Raw genomic sequence first — 14,997 nt, forward strand, 5'->3', positions numbered from 1 at the left:
TGTGTGTGTGTGTGTGTATAAAACTTTTAAAAAAAGATTTATTATATATAAGTACTCTGTAGCTGTCTTCAGACACACCAGACAGAAGAGGGCACCAGATCCCATTACAGATGGTTGTGAGCCACCATGTGGTTGCTGGGAATTGAACTCAGAACCTCTGGAAGAGCAGTCAGTGCTCTTAACCGCTGAGCCATCTCTCCAGCCTGATGATTTTTGTTTTTATTTTTGTCTCAGACATACTTGCATCGTTTTTCAAAGCAGGATACTTCTCCCTTTGCCGAAGAGAAATACTGGGTAGAGGACAAAGCTAGGGGAGGTGGCGGTATGTAGTACAAGACTGTACAACTGAGGGGAAGGCGGGATGGGGTTGGTAGCTTAAAGATATAAAAAAACCATCCTGTGCCTGTGGTCCTGGTGTGTGGTGGTCACTTATTTTCTAAGTTAGAGTTGATGCTTCTTCAGAGAGAGGCGGTCCTTTCTTGTGATGCTGACAGGGGTAAGAAGTTCTTGGCATCTGCGTGTCGGAGCTGATGTGCACTGTACACCTGCTGGTTTCCAGGACACATCCCAACAGCCCACCTTCCCATTGTTGTGTCTGATGGACCATCTCCCAGCGATGGAGCTGGATGTGTGAGTGGGGAGGAGGTGCCCAGTAAAGTGTCCCTATATAGATACTTGTTGATACTTGAGGTAGACTTTAAAGCCTTCAGCTTCTGGTCACAACACGGCTGAGACATCCAGCCGCCTCCCTTGCTCCTGGGGTTTTCCTGACACTTGAATAATTAAGTTTGTGCTGTGTGGGGTTTTTTCTTCCTTGAGCTCCAGTATACATTTGAATGAGGGCCACTCCTAACATGGCGCTCTAAACATCCAGTGTCCAACTTCTTCTCCATCTTTTCTCCTCCTCCCTCCTTGTGTGGGAAGTGTTCCTGTCGTGTGGGCAGTGTTCTGTTTCTTTTACAGAACTTATGAGGATTTCTCTGCCCACAAATCTCAGCACAGAAACTGCCCCCTGACCTTTTTGAGGTGAAGTATTATGTAGCCTTAGCTGGTCTTAAATTGGCTGTTTAGCCCAGGCTGGCCATAAACTCCGGATCCTCTTACCTCTCTCTATGAAAGACAGACTTGCTGTGTTGCCCAGGCTGCCCTCCAATGTCACTCGATCTTCCTGGATAAGTGCTGGGTAGCTGTCCTACAGGTAAACCTAGCTATGAAACTGGTCGTTCTCCCTTTCTTCAAACAATGGATAAGAGAAATGGGCTTTGCTTCCTCCCCACTCAGCGTCTCGGCCCCACTACCTCTGCTCTCACAAAGAGGGCCCACAGAGGGGCTATGTCCTCAGAATTTGTCTTCAGAAACGAGGATTGTTGATGCCAGCCTGGTTCACAGGGTGAAATCCAGGACAGCCAGGGATACACAGGGAAACCCTGGCGTGAAAAAACAAAAACAAAAAACAAACAAACAAAACAAAACAAAACAAAAAAAACCCAGATAGCCAAACAAACAAAAAACTACAATGAAAAGAAAGAGAGAAAAGAAATTGGGAAAAAGAAAAATTGGAGGATTGTGTGGGTCTGTACTGGAGTTTCACCCTGGCTGCACCAGCTGGGTGGGACCTTCTGGAGAATTCTAATTCCTTCCTTTTTTTCTGGAACATTCCTCGTAGTCCTTGAAAGGACTCAAATGTCATTTAAGGAAGTGTCTGGGGGCTGGGGATTTAGCTCAGTGGTAGAGCACTTACCTAGGAAGCGCAAGGCCCTGGGTTCGGTCCCCAGCTCCGAAAAAAAGAACCAAAAAAAAAAAAAAAAAAGATGTGTCTGTCCAGTTATTTTTTTAATTCCAGCTTCTGGCTGGGCAGGGGTACATACACACACACCTTTAATACCAACACTCAGGGCAGCTGGTGGATCTCTGAGTTCAAATATCTATCTCTCTCTCTCTCTCTCTCTCTCTCTCTCTCTCATATCGTTAGCCATGTATGGTGGTACGTGTAATTCTGCAGGAGGCTGAGATAGGAATAACCACGGGTTCGAGGCCAATCTGTCCATCGGGCCAGTGAGGAACTCTAGAGTGAGAACTTGTCTCAAAATAAACAAAAAGAGGGGAGAGGCCTCAGTTGGGAAAGTGCTTGCTTCACAGACATGGGACCCCAAGTTCAGATCCCTAGCACCCGTGTAAAAGGCAGGCACAGGGGTGCCTATCTGTAATCTCAGCACTGGGATGGGGAAACAGGCAGTCCTTTGGGGTTTGTTGGCAGCCATGCTGTCTGGCGAGCTTCAGGTTCAGCGAGAGACACTGTCTTTAAAGGAAACTGGGAAGCAATTAAAGGCATCCAGTGTTGATGCTGCCTCTGCATATACACGTGCATTCATGTGCACAAGTGCACTGCCCCTAAGATCGCATACATACCTTAACATGTAAAATAACATACGGAGAGGTAATCAAAATTATCATCTTCTGTGGCCTGGCCTTTTTCTTCGTTCGTTTGTTATGTGTTGTGTTGCTTTTTTGAGCCAGGATTTCTTTGTGTATCCTTAGCTGTCTTTCTCTCTCTCTGTAGACCAGGCTGGCCTTAGAACTAAGATATTTATCTACTCCTGCCTCCTGAGTGCTGGGATTAAAGACACACACCCACTACCCAGCATGACCGTTTTTCTTATTACAAAGAAGTTTATTGCAGAATGTTAGCATAATAAATGGGCCAAAAAGATCTATAATTATTAATATTTTAAAAGGAGAGTGTATATACACCCCTTCAGCAAATTTTAATTCAAAGTGTGAGATTGTACTGTTTGTGCCATCTTGTTACTTAATGAACAATGTTAAATTAGTTTTTTAATTAAAATCCTCTGCGGGTTAAACATTCTCCTTGGAGCCACTTGCAAAGGATTTAGAGCATTGTGTTGCGCTGGTAGATGGGCGTTTTAGTCAGAGGTTGACATCGGATGTCTTCCTCGATTGCTGTCTGCTTTAGTTTTTGAGACAAGGTCTCTCATTCAACCTGGAACTCACCAATTATCTTGATTGTCCAAGCCCTGGGGATCACCCTGCCCCCACCTGCCCAGTGCTGGGGTAAGTGCAGTCACTGCCGGGCCTGGCTTTATGTGAGTGCTGGGAATCAAACTCAAACCTTAATGTCTGCACAGCAAGCAGTGTACGGAATCAGGTATCTGCCAGCCTCAGCACTAAAGTTTAGTCTTATGCAGTTAGACTGTTTTCTGGGTTTGGTTGGCAGTGTCATGGTTTTTGGAGACAGGGATGCACCTTGTAGTCCAGACTAGTCGGGAACTCTGTGTAGCCCAGGTTGGCTCCAAATTCTTGGCAATACTCAGCTTCCTGAGTGCAGGGATTCTAAGTATTCATCTCCATATTCCCCTCAAGGACAAAGTTTGGTGGTAAAATCGCCTTGCAGAAATGCCCATAGCATTTTGGTTCCTCTTTAAGAATTTCTCTTCCAGGGGCTGGGGATTTAGCTCAGTGGTAGAGCGCTTACCTAGGAAGCGCAAGGCCCTGGGTTCGGTCCCCAGCTCCGAAAAAAAGAACCAAAAAAAAAAAAAAAAAAAAAAAAGAATTTCTCTTCCAAGTTCCTTTCCATATACATAGCAAGAAGCCTTTGATTGCTGGCCTCTGTTAGCCTGGGAAAGAAAGTTCTATCTTTATGCCTATTTTGCACCCTGGGCTCCAGGTCTGGGCCCTGCCTTGAAGTCCTTTCTAGCCTCAGGCATTCTGTGGTTCCCTGGGAAACCTTTTACTAGGACCTAGGGCTGAAGGGAGACTCTCAGGAAACAGGCCTCTCTTTGCTAGGGAGATAACCCTAAAACAAACATCCTGTCCTAACTCTAAAGACCATTGTGGAAGATGCAGAGGCTGGCCTTGCTGGGCCTCTGGGGTGGAAGGAGCTTGATGATATCCTGTGTAGGCTTCTGCCCAAACTTGGGCCCCTCACACACTGTCATCCTCTGGTAAGAGAAGACAGGGAAGTTAGTCGGACTTTCTTGAGGAAGTAGCTTTCGTGCAGGCTAAACTGGGCCTTCCTGTTCCTTCTGAATGGCTCTTCCTCCTTTTCCTTCCCCTCCTCTGCATGGTCTATTTGTCACGGTAGTTGGTGGGGGCTTTGGGCCTTCCCTCCTTAGTGTCTTTCTTACCATTTTGTTGTTGACATAGAGGCCTGTGTTTTGGCCATGTCCACGTGTAAGAAAAACTCTCCTCACTTCCTGCACCCTCTGTCAAGCTGAGGGCCCGGGCCCAGCCTGGTGTCTTCTGTCTTCTTTCAGGCCTGCCTGGAAAGGCCACAGGCTTGAGAAGGCCCAAACTGCCTCCCCCAAGAGACCCAGTATGCCAGCTGCCACTGCCCGAATGGATAACAAAAAACAAAAGCGCGAACCCCAGCCCCAAGAGAAGGATGTCATTTCAGTTTATATGAACCTGAAGCTAGAAAGAGGCACAGGTTAGGAGAGGGAGCCTGGATGTTTCCCCCGGGTGGGCTTTGTTTAAATATTAATATGTTCTTCCTTTTCTCCAAGCGCCAGGCTCCCAGCTCCTTTGTCACTCTATCCCTGTTATCTTGCTGGTGGATGAGATCCCTTATCTACCCTGTCCTCCCTCTCTCCCGAGCGGCAGCGAGTGCATCCCAAACCCACTCTCTGCCCCTCCCCCATTTGTGATAGAACATGACAGATCCCCTTCTGCAATCATAGATTCAGACGGAACCTGCCAGCTAAGATTTAGGGGGAAATGGACTACTTTTAACGGTGTTGGACCCACCAAAGGTACAAGCACTAAGCCACTTGGGCATCCTAGGAGAGGCGGTCTGGCCCACCCTCAGCACTGCAGGGAGCCATGGGTCGAAGGGTGAGGGTCTCTGCTGTGTGTGGCTTGAGATGGAGTCAGTGTGATCTAACTTCTAACTCGGCTCAGTCATCTGAAGATTGAAACTGTTAAATGGAAATACAGGCTGCTTTCACCCGTGCTGGCCTGACCTAAAAGACCCTGTAGACCTGGGCTCAGAGGGAAGGAAAGGACCCACAGATGTGTCACAGGACTCAGCAGCTGGACAGGTATGCTTCTGTCTTGGCTCCTTGTCCCCTAGCCTCCCACGCCTTAGTTTCACAAGCCTGTGAACCGGGCATAGGCAACTCTTTTTAGTGTCTATGCTCAATGCTCTCATTGGTCCTGTGGATCTCAGCTGTGAAGTCAGGGGTCTGTGCTGCCCTGGTTCCTCTGATCTCTTAAAAATTTCCCTTTTCATCTCTGTTCATTTAATCATTTACCATGTACCTTCCATTGGCCCAACTCTGATACAATGGTGCATATCATGGTCTCTGTCCCTAATCCACAAGTAATAATGGATGGACTTACAGACAAGAGCTTATAGAATTAGCTGGGATGTTGTTGTTGTTTTATGTTGTAGCTTTTTTTTTTTTTTTTCTTTTCTTTTTTTCGGAGCTGGGGACCGAACCCAGGGCCTTGCGCTTGCTAGGCAAGTGCTCTACCACTGAACTAAATCCCCAACCCCCCTATGTTGTAGCTTTTTGTCGTTGTTGTTTTTGTTTTGTTCACACAGTCTTGCAATGTAGCCCAGGCTGACTTTTGAACTTGTGAGGATCATCCTGTCTTAGCCTCCCAAATACTGGAACTACAGACTAGAGCAGCTACCCCTGGCTTGCTTTTGAACTGCTAGGAGTAGAACCCGGGGCTGCTGACACGCTGGACAGGTGCTTTCATGCTGAACTTTTATCTCCAGCTCAGCATTACTAGGGGTAGGGAGAGGTGGGGTCAGGGGTTGATGGGGATGGCGTCCAACAGGCAAAGGGAGCCTTGCAAAGCAAAATGCAAGACACGTGAGAAGAGGCTGGGGGCAGGAGATGGACATACCGGTGAGGCAAGTTGAGCATGTCAAGCTCAGACATCCTCCAAGGCTTGTCATCCTACCAGAGGATTCTGGCCCGGCATCACTCCTGCATGACCAGCAAATTGGCCATATCTATGCGTGGAAGTCCCCTGGGGAATGTTGGCCTGAGAGTAGAGGACCTCTTGTGGTAATACATATGGTGTGCTTTTGCCTGAGTACCGTGTTCTCGTTCCTCCTCAAATTCTCTTCTGATGTTAACAGACAATTTACAAAAGTGTGTTTTCTGTTCTTGGCTGAGTTTCTTTAAAGCTCCTTGGGAAATTACCCCAACTAAAATGTTTCCATGGGGGCGTGTTCTGCAGACCTGATTCTGCATTTGAGAATGTAGCAAGAGCTTTTGAGATGTGGCCTGAGCTTGAGCCAGGCTTCCCCAGCGAGGGAGGAGGGAAGCTCGCTTGAGCGTCTAACTATATGCCCAATTCTAGGCTAGACTTATTTACTGTGGGTGCCTGTGTGTGGGTATGTGACCCGGAGGTCAGGGGACAACTTGCAGGAGCTTGTTTCTCCTTTCACCTGCATCCTAACATCTTGCTGTCTTTGGTTAACCACCTTAATCTTAATCCATTTCCTACAGAAAAGGGCCAGGAGTCCATTCCCCTGATGTCCCTCCTGGCTCCATGGGTCTAGACTGTCCATCACATCTGACGGGGTCTGACCACCACACTGAGGAGGAGGGCTTAGTGATGGAGACAGATGCTTATTCCTGCCCATCCTCTTAGTTACTCCTCCTGGCCTCCTCCCTCCCTGCCTGCTTGGACACAGCTCAGGGTAGACAGGATGCAGGGTAGGGACAGGAGAGACCCTTGTTGGGGAAGGACTCCAGGAAATTGGGTGAGTGTGAGGAATGGGCCGGGTGGCAGGGCTATGGAGCTGGTTACCTTCCAGGAACAGTAAAGGACACCCTTCTCCCTATTGTGCCTTCTACAACATTTCTCCCCTCTCTCTGGTGGACAGTGATGGAGTTAGGGTTTGGGCCGCTCCCTCCCCAGAACTTCTGGCATTAGAAAGGCCAGCAGAAGCTTGTGGGCCAACCAACACGATCGTCGATTCCCTTTTCCAGGACCAGAGTGATGGTGGGTCTGGTCTGTCACCAGCCACTGTCCTCATGCGTGTCCAAATCTAATTATTTTTGGTGGCTTCTTTAACTCTGACTGGGGCGAGGGTGAGGGGCCCTGAAATCCTGTTTTCTCCGCCATGTTGCGTCTGCTGCCACAACCTTAGGAGAAAAGAAAGAAAATTGTAGGGGTTGGGGATTTAGCTCAGTGGTAGAGCGCTTGCCTAGCAAGCGGAAGGCCCTGGGTTCGGTCCCCAGCTCCGAAAAAAAGAAAAAAAAAAAAAAAAGAAAGAAAATTGTATTAGTCAGCTTCACAGTTCTGTAGGGAATTTGATAAACAAAATTATGAACACCATGTGGTCCTTGGAGCCCCCCTGTGTCTTTATTACACACACACTGCACCTGAACATGGCCACAAGCACATCGGACTTCGCCTCCTTCTCTTTTACTTTTGACGTAATATGGCAAAGCCGAAAGTTTCCAAGCACTTGGGCTCTGCGAGCGCGAGCGAGCGAGCTAGCATATGCTCTGCAGACATGCTGTCAACTCCCTTAACCAACTGCAAGAACTCACATTCTACCCCAAACAGAAACAGTGCCAGTCCAGGGGGCCTTTGATCACCATGCAGTAAACCCAGCCAAAACACTGCAAATTCAAACACGCCACAGTCCAGACCCAGACACTCAACAGGACTGTAATGCCTGCTCCTCGAGTGTTATTGGATCAAGATAAAAAATAACGGAGTACAGTGATGAATATTTAGAAAAGCATCAAAAACCAAAATACTACAGAACCAAACCTATGGGAGACAGCTGGTTCTATTCTCACACCATCAAATGCCTTTATTATGAAAAGGAAACCGGGAGACAAAAAAAAGAGTAATTGAAGCATTCAGCCTGGGATCTTGGAGGGGTGGGTATATCAAAACAGCCCCCAAGGAAGGCGAGGGAGAAACCAGTAAAGATAAAGGCAGAGATAAGTGAATTACAAACACGAAACACTAAAATTAACGATGTGTCCAAGAGCCAATTCTGTTTTTAAACAAAGTAGAGTAACCTCTGGCATGTTTATTTGAGAATGCAAGGAATAGAGAAAACAATCGTAGGAAGAGGAATGGGCGGGGGCACATTTCAATAGAGATATTTAAATGGAAAATTCAGGCACAGCAATAGGCTGAAATTTGAAAAATCTCAATTAAATGCTTGCTCCTGAAAATGTATATGTTGCTAATGGGGGGGGGGACCATGATCCTTATCAGAACGATGCCTCTTCTCCCCGAAGACGGCAGTCCCCGGTGCTTTTGCTGGTTAATTTCAAATGTGATGGCGCTGATATGATAGCATTACGCTATTCTGTGGCTTAGCAAAAGACAGAGAAGTCTCTAGTTCAGTCTACAGAGCAAAAATAAGACTGATACTAAATGTGGCAAAGAGACCAGATTAAAGAATGAAAATGCTAGGTAGGAAATAGAATTCGGTAACATATTAAGCAAGTCATCCACCACAACCCAGTGGGGCAAGAAGGAAGAATCGTCTGTATTAGGAAAGCTTAATATAGTAACTACGGTATGCTAATGAGTCAGAGCAGCAAGGCCGTATTAACTCCATATATGCAGGGGGAGAATTAATTACATTTCTACCTAAACATCGTGCCAAAAGAGAAACAGAAATATAGGAGCCTAAAAAAAGGAGGAGGAGGAGGAGAAGTGTGGATGACTTCTTAACATGATTCAAAGTACCTATTAAAGCTACTAGCTTTACAAGTGACTAGCAACACTCAGACATCCATGCTAAAATCAGCCAAGGAGACTTGTGTCACCAGTACTGTCTAGTATCCCTTGAATCCAGTAAAACCAACTTAACTGACATCACAGCTCAGACTTGGGTTGATTTCTAAAGTTCAGAACCAATAAAAGTCATCAAAGTCAAGAGTCTGGACATGTTGCTCAGTGGTAGAGCTCTTGCCAAGGATGGGGAGAGGGAACAAATTGGACTCTGAAAAAAAAATTGCAACATCTGTATGCAGACTGTAAAAGGACGAGAGGCTGGTAGGTCATAGAGAAAAGATTTTGATCTTAAATACATAAGTAGGTTGATGTTTTACCCCTATCAAAGAGCCCATGCAGATTTGCTTTTTTTGTTGTCGGTGATGTTTTTGGTTTGGTTGCTGGTTTGTTATTCAGTGTTTTGAGACAGGGTAGCCTGGCCAGTGTGAGAGCCTTCTGTTTCAGTGTCTACATTGTTGCCATTACTGAGTGCCTCCCCTAGCAGCTTGCATTTGTTTTGCTTTTTAAATCAAGGATAGTTAGACTTGGTAGTCCAAGCCTTTAACCCCAGCAACTAAGGAAGTTGGAGCACAGGAATAGCGGTAAACCCGAGGCTTTCTTGGGCTACAAAGTAAAATCTTGAATGGAGAAGTAAGCAAATAAACAAAAGTTTTAATACAATGAAGACAAACTTGAAAACAGTATGAATAGATCCCATGATTAGCAAGTAAATACTGGCACAAAGAAATTGTTACCACTTGGCAACCTTGATGAACACATGGACCAAGTCAATTCAGTATGTGGTGGTGGTCACTATGGCTGCAGCGTGTGCGAGCTCATGTACACATGTTTGCCATGTATGTGACTACGCTTTGGGTGTCTGAGGACAACTACAGGTATCAATCTTTGCTTCCCGTCTTGTTTGAAACAATCTCTAACTCTCTGGTGCCCACACCAGGGACTTGTGGCCACTGGCAGTTACCTTTCTTATTGTAGAAAGAGTGTGAGGGGTTTTGATTTTTTTTTTTTTTTTTTTTTTTAAGGGAAGGGCTTGTTTAGTTGTTCTATAGTGCTTGGGACCAAACCCATGGCTTCCTGCCTTCGAGGAAAGCAGCTAGCTATACCACTGCTGTATCCTTATCCGTAAGAAGACTCACTCCCATCAAGGTTTTATTATGAAAATTTTTCAAATGGTTTGAAAAGTTGAAATACCTTTACTGTAAACATCCACACGCCTTGGCCTCATAGGACAGATAGATGTTAGTGGCCGCATAGGACAAATGCTAGTGTTTGTCACGCTACCTCCGTCTGCCCGTGCAAGTTCTGAGGCTCACTGCAGCCTCTCTTGAGGACTTCATTGAACTCAGACATCCTGAATCTGGCTCTGGTACGCAAGGCTGTTGCACCGAGGCTGGAGGGCAGCCCCGCATACCTTTCTAGGACTTGAAGGTATGTGGGAGCCAGTCATGACCTGATGTAGAAGTGAGGGAAAGAGAGGGCTGGGCTCAGTGGTCCACTTTGCTGCCTGACTTGTGTGGGGACGCAGCCACGATCCCCAGTACCACACTAAAACGGAGACACGTATGCTAAACCTGAGCTCAGAGTGCTACAGGTTTCATCTATGAAGGAGGCTGTCTTAGTTTTCTTTCTTATCACTGTGATAAATGACTTTGACAAAAGCAATGTAAGGGAGAGAGAGTTTGGCTCACAACTATAATGTATAGTCCATGTTGGGGGTGGGAGTAGATGGGTCAAGGTGGCCGGAACATTTTGGTTTTTTGACATAGGGGGTCACTGTGTAACCTTGGCCAGCCTGGAACTCACTTTGTGGACCAGGCTGGCCTCAAACCAAGAGATCTGCCTGCCTCTACCTTGGGAGGACTGGGAGATTAAAGGCAAGGTGGTGGGATCTTGAAGTAGCTAGTCATTACATCTACAGTCCAGAGCACGCATGCTCAGATTGCCGGCTCCTTCCCATTCTGCCCAGGGTTGGCCCATGAAATCCTGTCATCCACAGTCAGGGTGGTCTTTCCACCTCAATTAACCCAATAGGTTGTTTAGACAACACCTCATTAAGACATCATCCCATTGTGTCAAGTTGCTGATTAAAACCACCCATCACCAAAACACTGTGCCCATTTCACAGAAATTGCTTTAAGTTCACACAGTGTGGTTTTCAACCTGGGCCCACCTGACCCCATCAAATTACATAATATTCCTCCTTTTGCTCTCCATCTTTCCCCTCTGGGCACATGAAAGTGGTTCCTTGGGCAGCTGGACAAGTGGGAAGCCGTCTGAATGAGGTGGACGGGCACGTGGTGAGCAGTCCATAGATGGCTATGACTGACCATGAACATGTAATGGGGGCTCCCGCTTATGGGAAATTAATCAGGGTAATAGATTGTACAAACCCTGATCAGAGTCGTGAAAAACACAGTCAGGAAGAGAACCTGGGGAGAAAGAACTCAAGTGGCAGGTTAGGGTGGGAAGGAGTATTGATTGCTTTTCTTCCCAAACTCTTTGTCGTGGGTAGTTTCCTTAGTTCTTATAGAATAAGCTACTTGTGCCTGCCCTACAGGTCTGTGAGGCCATGGTGGGGAGGCTCTGCTCTCTTCGTTGTTATTGTTTTATCTCCCGGTGTCCAGCCGCATGCGCCTGGCATATTGTGGATGTAATTAATGTGAGTGTTGGATGGGTGCCCACTGGGAAACTTCTCAGAAGGGTTTGGCCCAGAACGTGTTTGCAGAGAGCTTCCTCAGCTCTGCTTTCAGGGAGCAAGCACACGCCTGGGATGTATTGCAGGGTCAGCTTCTGGCCAGACCAAAAAGGTCTGGCAAGGTGTGGGCCACATTGTGGTTATTCAGTGTGACGCAGAGGTGTGGCTCAGGGGACTCTGGGATTGACCGAGTGATGGAAGGGTGGCAGGGAGGGAGGAAGGAAGGAAGCACCGAAATAAAGGCTGACCCGGCGTCACCATGTCGCTATCACAGGAGCTCAGACTCCAGATCAGGTGGGACTAGATTCCACATTCTTATCGGACTTTTAAACTTGTGGGCTAAGTCTTGTCTTTAATTCTCAGCTCCCCAGAGGTAGAAACAGGAAGATCAGGAGTTTAAGACCAGCTTCAGTTACCTGAGACCCTGCCTCAAAAACAAAAACAAAAACAAACCCGAAAACCAAACAAACAATCAAAAAGAGCCAAAGAAAAAACGGGGAAAAAAAACCAAAAAACCCTTGATAATGGTGATAGGGATTCCACAAAGTGATTGTTTATTGAGTGCTTACTAGAGGCCAGGCTACACACCTTTATATAGCCATTCCCTTGATCTTCATAACTAAACAACATGGATGAGTGGCCGTCTCCATCTCCGTTTTGGTGATGAAGGAAGAGGTCTTAGTTTTCCTAGGAAAGTTCCACAGATCACAGGACTCCTAGTGTGTTTGTGAAGCCCAGGGGAGCAAGGCACAGAGCAGGTGCAGCGGTGGGGAACGAAGTCCACTTTCCAACAGGAAGGAAGGCCACACCACCCACAGGACAGGAGTGCATTCCTCTAAGTGCAAAGAGCTGCAGAGAGCATCCTGTCAGGTTTGTGAACGTTGCTGAGTCGGAGTTGAGGAGCTAAGGAGATGACTCGGCAGATAGGAGCACTGTTAGGAGCTCTTCCAGAGAACTCGGGTTCCATGGGGTCCGGTGCCCTCTCCTGGCTTCTGCAGGCCTCTATAGTTCACAAGACGTGTGTGCAGGCAGAGCTCTCATACACATAAAAAATGTTTTTAAAACGCAGAGTGGACGTGGCATCGAACACCTGTCACCCCCAGCACTCAGGAGGCAGAGGCAGGTGGATCTCTGAGTATCTCATGAGCTGTGTACCTGACAGGTGGTACTGATGGCTTCATTCATAGTTAGAATGATGGTTTGGGGTTTAATGAACTGAACTATGAAGAACAGGGAAGCCATGAGACTAGCACCCGATCGTGGGCTTTAGAAACTGGACTGAGTGGGGGGCTGAGGGCATAGCATTGCTTGGGAACCAACACCCACACTACCCAGCTAATCCAGAACCCCGAGTGACTCCTTGAATATCTGAGGAGCAATGCTCCTATCTGTCCATCCATCTGATCTCTGAGGAGATGAGGAAACCAAGTAGTTTTAAGTGACTCATGCCTGAGGACGCCCAGAAAGTTTTAAAAAACAGAGCTCTGTCCATTCCACACCAGGGATTTATCAGCACTTAGCCCAGTATAGTAAACCCACTTGGTTTGAGGGTTTTTTTGCTCTGGGTCTGCAACACTACCAGCCGTCCTGTTACTGTTAGTTCTTGGATAGTGGGGGCATTTCCAGAGGCCACAGTGTTCGTTGTGCCTGGTGGAGGTGGGAGGAACTGTGAAATTAACCATTCCCTGGGCTCAGCCCCAGATATACAAGATCCAAGTGGGACTAAGCCTCTCTTAAAACACTCCTGTGAGTCCTGAGCGGTGCAGTTGCTATGACCACCCACAAACTGTTAGGGCTGCCCAGGTGGGACATACATCGGCCTGGTTATCACCCAGGGAAGCCTAGTGGTTAAAGATTACATGCTTTACCTGTCCGTGGAGCTCAGCATTAACTATTATATTATAGTTAAATATAAATTCTAACAATATTTAAGAAAGGTAAATATATATATTCAGGGTCTGACTATGTAGCCTTGGCTGACCTGGGAATTTCATATGTAGACTAGGCTGGCCTCGAACTCAGAGATCTGCCTACTTATGCCTGCTTGCCTCCCCTAGGGCTGTGATTGAGAGTGAAGGCTTGTGCCACCACACCTGACTATTATTTTCTACTTTTAAGGAAAAGAAGACTTTGGAAAAATAAATAACTCTCATCCAAGACTGGTAAAAATGTGTGTTTGGATATTAAGAAATGGAGCTGGAGAGATGGCTCAGTGGCTGAGAACACTTGCTACCTTTCCAGAGGTCCTGGGAGATGCCTAGCAGCTCAGAACAGTAACTTCAGTTCCAGGGGGTCTGGTGCCCACTCTGCAGGTACCAGGCACACACATGGTGCACAGTCATACATATAGGCAAGATGCCCATACACTTTAAAAAGGAAATGTTAAGAAAAGGAAAATATCAGTCAGGCCGAGCTGGCACACGCCTTTAATCCCAGCACTAAGCAGGAGGAGGTAGGGGGACTCATGGAGTTTTCAGCCAGCCTGATCTCCAGGACAGCCAGGGCAACACAGAGAACCGCTGTTTAGGGGGGGAAAAAAACCAAAAACAAAAAAAAAAACCCCAAAATCTGGAAAGAAGAAAAAAAAGCAAAATCTGGAAAAAAAAGAAAAGATATCTCGGTAGATCGCTTGTCTAGAATGCAGGAAACCTTGGCTTCCATCCTTAGTACTGGGCTTTTTTTTGTTGTTGTTGTTGTTTTAATTTAAAGATTGATTGATTGATTGATTGATTGATTGATTTATGTAACGTAAGTACACTGTAGCTCTCTTCTGACAAACCAGAAGAGGGCATCAGATCTCATTAGAGGTGGTTGTGAGCCACCATGTGGTTGCTGGGATTTGAACTCAGGACCTCGGGAAGAGCAGTTGGTGCTCTTAACCACCGAGCCATCCCTCCAGCCCCCTTAATACTTTTTAAACTGGACATGACACCTGTAATCCCACGGTGTGTGGGGGGGAATGAAGGGTGAAATTCAAGGCTGTAGGAGACCCTACCTCAGAAAAAGAAAGGGAGGGAGGGAAGGACATTTGAAGTCCTCTTACTTCAGACTTAGAAGAACTGAGATGAAATTGAGTCTGTATTTTGATTTCCTTTAGTTTTGAGATGTCATGTTCCCTAAGCTGCTCTGGAACTCTTGGGCCTAAGAGGAGTAGCTGAGACAGCAGCTTATGTCGTGTCCCCAGACAAATCAGCATTTTAGTTGTTTTTTTTTTTAAACTTGTAAACTTCCCTTCTTCTTCTTAGACCACTGTACACAGAAGTACAGGTCAAGGACCAGAAGCTAAGTACAACTACTAGAGTGTTGTTCAGAAGTGGGGAGATCTGTGGGAGGGTGATTGCCTACCCCACTGCAGTCCCTTGGGGTGGGGAATGAATATGCATGCAAATATAATATTAAGAAACCTGTAGTTTGGCCATGACAACAGTGGACGATCAGTAGCCCAGTGTAGACACCACTGACTCCATGTGACAGCCTCAGGACTGTGCAAGAAACACAACGGACTCCTGTAGAGAGCCCGAGAGGCGGTGGCAGGAGGGTGTGCAGGTAGG

General features: G+C 46.7%; 1 protein-coding gene across 8 annotated transcripts in view; it reads left to right on the forward strand.

The window, feature by feature from the left end:
- Window positions 1–14,997, forward strand: part of Zfp710 (zinc finger protein 710) — a 70,351-nt gene that overhangs the window by 15,510 nt on the left and 39,844 nt on the right. The window contains exon 1 of one of the 8 annotated variants that reach the window (XM_039105625.2): window positions 23–14,992. The exons of the other annotated variants lie outside the window; for them this stretch is intronic. The gene's annotated coding sequence lies outside the window, so the exon portion shown is untranslated. Of the gene's footprint in view, window positions 1–22; window positions 14,993–14,997 lie in introns of those variants that run through there. 8 annotated transcript variants of the gene reach the window in all.

This window comes from Rattus norvegicus, chromosome 1 (genome assembly GCF_036323735.1).
Source record: "Rattus norvegicus strain BN/NHsdMcwi chromosome 1, GRCr8, whole genome shotgun sequence".
Classification (NCBI taxonomy): Eukaryota; Metazoa; Chordata; class Mammalia; order Rodentia; family Muridae; genus Rattus; species Rattus norvegicus.